Here is a 12,532-nt window from a genome sequence, read left to right as displayed (position 1 = left end):
TTCAAAAATTATTTTTTTTTTTCAAAAATTATTTTTTTTCAAAAATATTTTTTTTTCATGGGGCGGTCATAATGTTTTGGCTGATCATGGAGTTGTTAGCTTTTGTCACCTCCCACTCTAGTTTTTAACATGTCACCATTCATTCCTATGGGACCAATTTCGCCGCAAAAACAACGATATTTTGTGAATCATTCTGTGAAACGTTCCACAAAATAATTTTTTTTCATGGGGCGGTCATAATGTTTTGGCTGATCATGGGGTGGTCATAATGTTTTGGCTGATCATGGGGTTGTCAGCTTTTGTCACCTCCCACTCTAGTTTTGAACATTTCGCCATTCATTCCTACAGGACCAATTTCACCGCAAAAACGACGATATTTCGTGAACCATTCGGCGAAACATTCCACAAAGTAATAGCACACCAATTAAATGACATTGAGGCCGGATTCACACTGGTATATTTCAGCTTTTCACAAAGTTCCACAGGGTAATAGCACACCAATTAAATGACATTGAACATTTCACCATTCATTCCTATGGGACCAATTTTGCCGCAATAACGACGATATTTCGTGGACCATTCGGCGAAACTTTCCACAAAGTAATAGCACACCAATCGGGAACAATCCGCACATTACGGTATATTACTTGTCTCTGTAGTGTAAAAACTGTGGGAGGAGTCTACAAGCATTATCAAGCCTAGCAGATGAAGGTATGACCACATGCATTTGGAGTGTCTCAGCATCTTGTGTTTACAACCACTGTTTCCTAGCAACGCACATGCCCTGTTTATGCTTCACAAATACTGCTCAATACACAATACACAGGACCATGATAGATGTAGTAACTATGCAGTAATTCAAATGGCCGTATTTTAAAAACTATAAATCCTACAGCGAAGATCTTTATATTGTGAGAATCACAAGACCCAGACCTAGATTTTGATACATAGTATGTCTCTGAAATATTAAAATTGAAGGCACAGTCACAGTTTAGAAATTGCCCTTCAAATTTGAAGGGGCTAGAGTATAGTTTCAATGAATGTCAATGGACGGTGTGAGTTGCAAACAAATGGTCATATTGTGAAAACTATCAGGACTATGGCTTAGTCGTGGACATGTTTAGTGGCAGCAGGGATAGCTGAATGTTTTGATATAAGATTTGTGTAGGTGGGCTTGAAAATGAGGGAGTGGTGGCAGTTTAGAAATCATGTTCTGATTTTTCAGCTTTTGTCACCTCCCACTCTAGTTTCCCCATTCATTCCTATGGGACCAATTTTGCAGCAAAAACAACGATATTTTGTGAACCATCCGGCGAAATGTTCCACAAAGTAATAGCACACCATTCGGGAACAATCCGCACGTTTCGGTATATTACTTGTCTATGTAGTGTAAAAACTGTGGGAGGAGTTAAGGTGGTAAATTTGGCTATAATAATAATAATAATAATAATAACTAGAAAATGCATTTCCTGGGGAAAATGCGTGGGAATGCTGAATTGCTAAAACGGCCGCAATCAAAACTGCCCCATCATACTGCCATCAAAACTGCCACATCAGAATTGCCCCATCAAAATTGTCCCCATTAAAACTGCCCCATCATATTGCCACCATCAAAACTGCCCCATCAGAATTGCCCCATCAAAACTGCCCCATCATATTGCCCCCATCAAAACTGCCCCCGTCAAAACTGCCCCATCATATTGCCACCTTTAAAACTGCTCCATTAAAATTGTCCCCATCAAAACTGCCCCATCATATTGCCACCATCAAAACTGCCCCATCAGAATTGCCCCATCAAAACTGCCCCATCATATTGCCACCATCATAATTGCCCCGTCATATTGCCACCATCAAAACTGCCCCGTCAGAATTGTCCCATCAAAACTGCCCCATCATATTGCCACCATCAAAACTGCCCCATCAGAATTGCCCCATCAAAACTGCCCCATCAGAATTGCCCCATCAAAAATGCCCCATCATATTCCTCTATTATAAATCAGTACATGGTGTGTCTGTCCACTCCCCCAGGCTCTGTAATCAGAGCTGAGATGCTCCAGCCACCTCCCCCCCATGTATAACAGAAGCTTTGGTAACCATGGCAACAAAACAAACACAGTACACTCTGATTAATGGCTAAAATTTCCTGAAATTACCTCTAAACAAAAAGCTTTTTCTCAAAAACTGTAAAAGATATCAAACTGAAAAGATATAGCCAGATAGCTGAACATTTTGTGAACATTTTAAAGATTGTTTGGCATCTGTAGGTGAAAGTATGAAGGAGCTGAGACTTTTGGGAGCGGAAGAAGATTTTAAGTTTCTGAAGTATGCTCCCATTGACTTCAATGTTAAAAAAAGTGATAAAAAGCTTAATATTTTAAAAAGTATAAATGGTAGAAAAAAAGTTGAAAAACATTTTGATAGTTGAATGGTTTTAATAGCTGAAAGTATGCAGAAGTTACGCAGAACCAAAAAATGTACAGAATAAAATTAAAATTAAAATTAAAAATAAATAAAATCGAATAACAATAGTGGGACTGCTAAAGCAGTCCCACTAATAATAAGAATAATAAGAATAATGTATATGTGAGATAACAGTAAGTGGTCTTGCTATGCAAGAACACTTAATAACTAGAAAATGCATTTCCTGGGGAAAATACGTGGGAATGCTGAATAGCTAAATTGCTAAAACGGCCGCCATCAAAACTGCCCCATCATACTGCCATCAAAACTGCCCCATCAGAATTGCCCCATCAAAATTGTCCCCATTAAAACTGCCCCATCATATTGCCACCATCAAAACTGCCCCATCAGAATTGCTCCATCAAAATTGTCCCATCCTATTGCCACCATCAGAATTGCCCCATCAAAACTGCCCCATCATATTGCCACCATCAAAACTGCCCCATCAGAATTGCCCCATCATATTACCACCATCAAAACTGACCCATCATATTGCCACCATCAAAACTGCCACCATCATATTGCCATCAAAACTGCCCCATCAGAATTGTCCCCATCAAAACTGCCCCATCATATTGCCACCATCAAAACTGCCCCATCAGAATTGCCTCATCAAAACTGCCCCATCATATTGCCACCATCAAAACTGCCCCCATCAAAACTGCCCCATCAAAAATTTCCCCATCAAAACTGCCCCATCATATTGCCACCATCAAAACTGCCCCATCAGAATTGCCCCATCAAAACTGCCCCATCATATTGCCACCATCAAAACTGCCCCCATCAAAACTGCCCCATCAAAACTGCCCCATCATATTGCCACCATCAAAACTGCCCCATCAGAATTGCCCCATCAAAACTGCCCCATCAGAATTGCCCCATCAAAACTGCCCCCATCAGAATTGCCCCATCAAAACTGCCCCCATCATATTGCCACCATCAAAACTGCCCCATCATATTGCCACCTTTAAAACTGCTCCATAAAAATTGTCCCCATCAAAACTGCCCCATCATATTGCCACCATCAAAACTGCCCCATCAAAAATTTCCCCATCAAAACTGCCCCATCATATTGCCACCATCAAAACTGCCCCATCAGAATTGCCCCATCAAAACTGCCCCATCATATTGCCACCATCAAAACTGCCCCCATCAAAACTGCCCCATCAAAACTGCCCCATCATATTGCCACCATCAAAACTGCCCCATCAGAATTGCCCCATCAAAACTGCCCCATCAGAATTGCCCCATCAAAACTGCCCCCATCAGAATTGCCCCATCAAAACTGCCCCCATCATATTGCCACCATCAAAACTGCCCCATCATATTGCCACCTTTAAAACTGCTCCATAAAAATTGTCCCCATCAAAACTGCCCCATCATATTGCCACCATCAAAACTGCCCCATCAGAATTGCCCCATCAAAACTGCCCCATCATATTGCCCCATCAAAACTGCCCCATCAGAATTGCCCGATCAAAACTGCCCCATCATATTGCCACCATCAAAACTGCCCCATCAGAATTGCCCCATCAAAACTGCCCCCATCATATTGCCACCATCAAAACTGCCCCCATCAAAACTGCCCCATCATATTGCCACCTTTAAAACTGCTCCATAAAAATTGTCCCCATCAAAACTGCCCCATCATATTGCCACCATCAAAACTGCCCCATCAGAATTACCCCATCAAAACTGCCCCATCATATTCCTCTATTATAAATCAGTACATGGTGTGTCTGTCCCCTCCCCCGGGCTCTATAATCAGAGCTGAGATGCTCCAGCCACCTCCCCCCTGTGTATAACAGAAGCTTTGGTAACCATGGCAACAAAACAAACACAGTACACTCTGATTAATGACTAAAATTTCCTGAAATGACCTCTAAACAAAAAGCTTTTTCTCAAAAACTGTAAAAGATATCAAACTGAAAAGATATAGCCAGATAGCTGAATATTTTGTGAACATTTTAAAGTTTGTTTGGTGTCTCTAGGTGAAAGTATGAAGGAGCTGAAACTTTTGGGAGCGGAAGAAGAATTTAAGGATTTCAAGCATGCTCCCATTGACTTCAATGTTAAAAAAAAGTGTTAAAAAGCTTAATATTTTAAAAAGTATAAATGGTAGAAAAAAAGTTGAAAAAGACCACACATCAGCTAAAAGAGACGAACATTTTAATAGTTGAATGGTTTTAATAGCTGAAAGTATGCAGAAGTTACGCAGAGCCAAAAAACGTACAGAATAAAATTATTAAAATTATTAAAAATAAATAAAATTGAATAACAATAGTGGGACTGCTAAAGCAGTCCCACTAATAACTAGAAAAGCTACAATTTCTGGGGAAATTGTGAAAAGTGTTCTTGCCTCTACAACTGGAGTGGGCCGAGTAACTGGGTGGAGTGGCTTGAGTAACTGTGAAAAGTGTTAAACAGCTTAATATTTTAAAAAGTATAAATAGTAGTAAAAAAGTTGAAGTCCCATCATTAGCTGAAAGAGCTGAATATTTTTTTCAAAAGTTTTTCTATTTTTTTAAAAATAATTTTTTTTTCAAAAATAATTTTTTTTCTCAATAATTTTTTTTTTCAAAAAAAATTTTTTTTTCAAAAATATTTTTTTTTTTTCAAAATTTTTTTTATTTCAAAAAAATATATTTTTTTATTTCAAAATTTTTTTTTTTTTTTTTTTTTTAAATAATTTTATTTTTTCAAAAATAATTTTTTTTTCAAAAATAATTTTTTTTTTCAAAAATAATTTTTTTTTTCAAAAATAATTTTTTTTTTTTTTTTTAAATGAATTTTTTTTTTTCAAAAATATATTTTTTTTTCATGGGGCAGTCATAATGTTTTGGCTGATCATGGGGCGGTCGTAATGTTTTGGCTGATCATGTTGTGGTCATAATGGTTTGGCTGATCTTGGGGTGGACATAATGGTTTGGCTGATCTTGGGGTGGACATAATGTTTTGGGTGATCATGGGGGGGTCATAATGTTTTGGCTGATTATGGCGTGGTCATAATGTTTTGGCTGATCATGGGGGGGTCATAATGATTTGGCTGATTATGGCGTGGTCATAATATTTTGGCTGATCATGGGGGGTCGTAATGATTTGGCTGATTATGGCGTGGTCATAATGTTTTGGCTGATCATGGGGGGGTCAAAATGGTTTGGTTGATCATGGGGGGGTCATAATGTTTTGGCTGATCATGGGGAGGTCATAATGTTTTGGCTGATCATGTTGTGGTCATAATGTTTTGGCTGATAATGGGGGGGTCAGCTTTTGTCATACCTTCATCTACCAGATGAAGGTATGACCACATGCAGTTGGGGGGTCTCAGCATCTTGTTTACAACCACTGTTTCCTAGCAACGCTCATGTCCTGTTTATGCTTCACAAATACTGCTCAATACACAATACACAGGACCATGATAGATGTAGTAACTGTGCAGTAATTCAAATGGCCATATTTTAAAAACTATAAATCCTACAGCGAAGATCTTTATATTGTGAGAATCACAAGACCCAGACCTGGATTTTGATGTATAGTATGTCTCTGAACTATTAAAAATGGAGGCACAGTCGCAGTTTAGAAATTGCCCTTCAAATTTGAAGGGGCTAGAGTGTAGTTTCAATGAATGTCAATGGACGGCGTGAGTTGCAAACAAATGGTCATATTGTGAAAACTATCAGGACTATGGCTTAGCCGTGGACATGTTTAGTGGCAGCAGGGATAGCTGAACGTTTTGATATAAGATTTGTGTAGGTGGGCTTGAAAATGAGGGAGTGGTGGCAGTTTAGAAATCATGTTCTGATTTTTCAGCTTTTGTCACCTCCCACTCTAGTTTCCCCATTCATTCCTATGGGACCAATTTCGCTGAAAAAACGACAATATTTCGTGAACTATTCGGCGAAACGTTCCACAAAGTAATAGCACACCATTCGGGAACAATCTGCACGTTTCGGTATATTACTTGTCTATGTAGTGTAAAAATTGTGGGAGGAGTTAGGGTGGTAAATTTGGCTATAATAAGAACTAGAAAAGCTACAATTTCTGGGGAAATTGTGAAAAGTGTTCTTGCCTCTACAATTGGAGTGGGCAGAGTAACTGGATGGAGTGGCTTGAGTAACTGTGAAAAGTGTTAAAAAGCTTAATATTTTAAAAAATATAAATAGTAGTAAAAAAGTTGAAGTCCCATCATTAGCTGAAAGAGCTGAACATTTTTTTCAAAAGTTTTTTTTTTCAAAAATGAATTTTTTTTTTCAAAAATGATTTTTTTTTTTCAAAAATGATTTTTTTTTTCAAAAATGATTTTTTTTTTTAAAAATATTTTTTTTTTCATGGGGCGGTCATAATGTTTTGGCTGATCATGGGGTTGTCAGCTTTTGTCACCTCCCACTCTAGTTTTTAACATTTCACCATTCATTCCTATGGGACCAATTTCGCCGCAAAAAGATGATATTTTGTGAACCATTCGGTGAAAAGTTCCACAAAATATTTTTTTTTCATGGGGCGGTCATAATGTTTTGGCTGATCATGGGGTTATCATAATGTTTTGGCTGATCATGGGGTTGTCAGCTTTTGTCACCTCCCACTCTAGTTTTGAACATTTCGCCATTCATTCCTATGAGACCAATTTCACCGCAAAAACGGCGATATTTCGTGAACCATTTCGGCGAAACGTTCCACAAAGTAATAGCACACCAAATAAATGACATTGAGGCCGGATTCACACTGGTATTTTTCAGCTTTTCACAAATTTCCACAAGGTAATAGCACACCAATTAAATGACATTGAACATTTCGCCATTCATTCCTATGGGACCAATTTCGCTGCAAAAAGGATGATATTTCATGAACTATTCGGCAAAACGTTCCACAAAGTAATAGCACACCATTCGGGAACAATCCGCACGTTTCGGTATATTACTTGTCTATGTAGTGTAAAAACTGTGGGAGGAGTTAGGGTGGTAAATTTGGCTATAATAATAATAATAATAAGAACTAGAAAAGCTACAATTTCTGGGGAAATTGTGAAAAGTGTTCTTGCCTCTACAATTGGAGTGGGCAGAGTAACTGGATGGAGTGGCTTGAGTAACTGTGAAAAGTGTTAAAAAGCTTAATATTTTAAAAAATATAAATAGAAGTAAAAAAGTTGAAGTCCCATCATTAGCTGAAAGAGCTGAACATTTTTTTCAAAAATGAAATTTTTTTTTCAAAAATGAATTTTTTTTTCAAAAATAATTTTTTTTCAAAAATGAATTTTTTTTTTTCAAAAATGAATTTTTTTTTTCAAAAATGAATTTTTTTTTCAAAAATATATATATTTTTTTTCAAAAATATATATATTTTTTTTCAAAAATAATTTTTTTTTTCAAAAATTTTTTTTTTTTTCAAAAATGATTTTATTTTTTTTTTTCAAAAATGATTTTATTTTTTTTTTTCAAAAATGATTTTATTTTTTTTTATTCAAAAATGATTTTATTTTTTTTTCAAAAATAATTTTTTTTTTTTCAAAAATAATTTTTTTTTTTCAAAAATGAATGTTTTTTTTTTCAAAAATGATTTTTTTTTTTTCAAAAATATTTTTTTTTTTACATGGGGCAGTCATAATGTTTTGGCTGATCATGGGGTGGTCATAATATTTTGGCTGATCATAGGGTTGTCAGCTTTTGTCATCTCCCACTCTAGTTTTGAACATTTCGCCATTCATTCCTATGGGACCAATTACACCGCAAAAACGACGACATTTCGTGAACCATTTCGGCGAAACGTTCCACAAAGTAATAGCACACCAATTAAATGACATTGAGGCCGGATTCACACTGGTATTTTTCAGCTTTTCACAAATTTCCACAAGGTAATAGCACACCAATTAAATGACATTGAACATTTCGCCATTCATTCCTATGGGACCAATTTCGCTGCAAAAATGACGATATTTCGTGGACCATTCGGCGAAACGTTCCACAAAGTAATAGCACACCAATCGGGAACAATCCGCACGTTTTGGTATATTACTTGTCTCTGTAGTGTAAAAACTGTGGAAGGAGTCTACAAGCATTATCAAGTCTAGCAGATGAAGGTATGACCACATGCATTTGGGGGGACTTAGCATCTTGTGTTTACAACTACTGTTTCCTAGCAACGCTTATGCCCTGTTTATGCTTCACAAATACTGCTCAATACACAATACACAGGACAATGATAGATGTAGTAACTGTGCAGTAATTCAAATGGCCGTATTTTAAAAACTATAAATCTTACAGCGAAGATCTTTATATTGTGAGAATCACAAGACCCAGACCTAGATTTTGATACATAGTATGTCTCTGAAATATTAAAAATGGAGGCACGGTCGCAGTTTAGAAATTGCCCTTCAAATTTGAAGGGGCTAGAGTGTAGTTTCAATGAATGTCAATGGACGGTGTGAGTTGCAAACAAATGGTCATATTGTGAAAACTATCAGGACTATGGCTTAGCCGTGGACATGTTTAGTGGCAGCAGGGATAGCTGAACGTTTTGATATAAGATTTGTTTAGGTGGGCTTGAAAATGAGGGAGTGGCAGCAGTTTAGAAATCATGTTCTGATTTTTCAGCTTTTGTCACCTCCCACTCTAGTTTCCCCATTCATTCCTATGGGACCAATTTTGCCGCAAAAACGACGATATTTCGTGAACCATTCGGCGAAACGTTCCACAAAATAATTGCACACCATTCGGGAACAATGCGCACGTTTCGGTATATTACTTGTCTATGTAGTGTAAAAACTGTGGGAGGAGTTAGGGTGGTAAATTTGGCTATAATAATAATAAGAATAAGAATAATAATATATATGTGAGATAACAGTAAGTGGTCTTGCTATGCAAGAACACTTAATAATAATAATATATATGTGAGATAACAGTAAGTGGTCTTGCTATGCAAGAACACTTAATAACTAGAAAATGCATTTCCTGGGGAAAATGCATGGGAATGCTGAATTGCTAAAACGGCCGCCATCAAAACTGTCCCATCATACTGCCATCAAAACTGCCACATCAGAATTGCCCCATCAAAATTGTCCCCATTAAAACTGCCCCATCATATTGCCACCATCAAAACTGCCCCATCAGAATTGCCCCATCAAAACTGCCCCATCATATTGCCCCCATCAAAACTGCCCCCATCAAAACTGCCCCATCATATTGCCACCTTTAAAACTGCTCCATTAAAATTGTCCCCATCAAAACTGCCCCATCATATTGCCACCATCAAAATTGCCCCATCAAAATTGCCCCATCAAAACTGCCCCATCATATTGCCACCATCAAAACTGCCCCATCATATTGCCACCATCAAAACTGCCCCATCAGAATTGTCCCATCAAAACTGCCCCATCATATTGCCACCATCAAAACTGCCCCATCAGAATTGCCCTATCAAAACTGCCCCATCATATTGCCACCATCAAAACTGACCCATCATAATTGCCCCATCAAAACTGCCCCATCAGAATTGCCCTATCAAAAATGCCCCATCATATTCCTCTATTATAAATCAGTACATGGTGTGTCTGTCCCCTACCCCGGGCTCTGTATTCAAAGCTGAGATGCTCCAGCCACCTCCCCCCCTATGTATAACAGAAGCTTTGGTAACCATGGCAACAAAACAAACACAGTACACTCTGATTAATGGCTAAAATTTCCTGAAATGACCTCTAAACAAAAAGCTTTTTCTCAAAAACTGTAAAAGATATCAAACTGGAAAGATATAGCCAGATAGCTGAATATTTCGTGAACATTTTAAAGTTTGTTTGGCGTCTGTAGGTGAAAGTATGAAGGAGCTGAAACTTTTGGGAGCGGAAGAAGATTTTAAGTTTCTGAAGCATGCTCCCATTGACTTCAATGTTAAAAAAAAGGTGATAAAAAGCTTAATATTTTAAAAAGTATAAATGGTAGAAAAAAAGTTGAAAAAGAGCACACATCAGCTAAAAGAGATGAACATTTTGATAGTTGAATGGTTTTAATAGCTGAAAGTATGCAGAAGTTACGCAGAACCAAAAAACGTACGGAATAAAATTAAAATTAAAATTATTAACTATAAAATGCATTTCCTGGGGAAAATGTGTGGGAATGCTGAATAGCTACATTGCTAAAATGGCCGCCATCAAAACTGCCCCATCATACTGCCATCAAAACTGCCCCATCAGAATTGCCCCATCAAAATTGTCCCTTTTAAAACTGCCCCATCATATTTCCACCCTCAAAACTGCCCCATCAGAATTGCCACCATCAAAACTGCCCCATCGGAATTGTCTAGAAAATGCATTTCCTGGGAAAAATGCGTGGGAATGCTGAATAGCTAAATTGCTAAAATGGCCGCCATCAAAACTGCCCCATCATACTGCCATCAAAACTGCCCCATCAGAATTGCCCCATCAAAATTGTCCCCATTAAAACTGCCCCATCATATTGCCACCATCAAAACTGCCCCATCAGAATTGCCCTATCAAAACTGCCCATCATAACTGCCCCATCAGAATTGTCCCATCAAAACTGCCCCATCATATTGCCACCATCAAAACTGACCCATCATAATTGCCACCAATAAAACTGCCCCATCATAATTGCCCCATCAAAACTGCCCCATCAGAATTGCCCTATCAAAACTGCCCCATCATATTCCTCTATTATAAATCAGTACATGGTGTGTCTGTCCCCTCCCCCGGGCTCTGTATTCAGAGCTGAGTTGCTCCAGCCACCTCCCCCTGTGTATAACAGAAGCTTTGGTAACCATGGCAACAAAACAAACACAGTACACTCTGATTAATGGCTAAAATTTCCTGAAATGACCTCTAAACAAAAAACTTTTTCTCAAAAACTGTAAAAGATATCAAACTGAAAAGATATAGCTAGATAGCTGAATATTTTGTGAACATTTTAAAGTTTGTTTGGTGTCTCTAGGTGAAAGTATGAAGGAGCTGAAACTTTTGGGAGCGGAAGAAGAATTTAAGGATTTCAAGCATGCTCCCCATCAAAACTGCCCCATCTTACTGCCCCATCATACTGCCATCAAAACTGCCCCATCAGAATTGCCCCATCAAAATTGTCCCCATTAAAACTGCCCCATCATATTGCCACCATCAAAACTGCCCCATCAGAATTGCTCCATCAAAACTGTCCCATCATATTGCCACCATCAGAATTGCCCCATCAAAACTGCCCCATCATATTGCCACCATCAAAACTGCCCCATCAGAATTGCCCCATCATATTACCACCATCAAAACTGCCCCATCATATTGCCACCATCAAAACTGCCCCCAGCATATTGCCATCAAAACTGCCCCATTAGAATTGCCCCATCAAAATTGTCCCCATCAAAACTGCCCCATCATATTGCCACCATCAAAACTGCCCCATCAGAATTGCCCCATCAAAACTGCCCCATCATATTACCACCATCAAAACTGCCCCCATCAAAACTGCCCCATCAGAATTGCCCCATCAAAACTGCCCCATCAGAATTGCCCTATCAAAACTGCCCCATCATATTGCCACCATCAAAACTGCCCCATCAGAATTGCCCCATCAAAACTGCCCCGTCATATTGCCACCATCAAAACTGCCCCATCAGAATTGCCCCATCAAAACTGCCCCTATCATATTGCCACCATCAAAACTGCCCCCATCAAAACTGCCCCATCATATTGCCACCTTTAAAACTTCTCCATAAAAATTGTCCCCATCAAAACTGCCCCATCAGAATTGCCCCATCAAAACTACCCCATCATAATTGCCCCATCAAAACTGCCCCATCAGAATTGCCCTATCAAAAATGCCCCATCATATTCCTCTATTATAAATCAGTACATGGTGTGTCTGTCCCCTTCCCCCGGTCTCTGTAATCAGAGCTGAGATGCTCCAGCCACCTCCCCCCTGTGTATAACAGAAGCTTTGGTAACCTTGGCAACAAAACAAACACAGTACACTCTGATTAATGGCTAAAATTTCCTGAAATTACCTCTAAACAAAAAGCTTTTTCTCAAAAACTGTAAAAGATATCAAACTGAAAAGATATAGCAAGATAGCTGAATATTTTG

The sequence above is a fragment of the Aquarana catesbeiana genome, linkage group LG07, assembly GCF_042186555.1.
Source record: "Aquarana catesbeiana isolate 2022-GZ linkage group LG07, ASM4218655v1, whole genome shotgun sequence".
Taxonomy (NCBI): domain Eukaryota; kingdom Metazoa; phylum Chordata; class Amphibia; order Anura; family Ranidae; genus Aquarana; species Aquarana catesbeiana.
The sequence above is the reverse complement of the archived record's forward strand: the minus strand, read 5'-3'. Positions refer to the sequence as shown.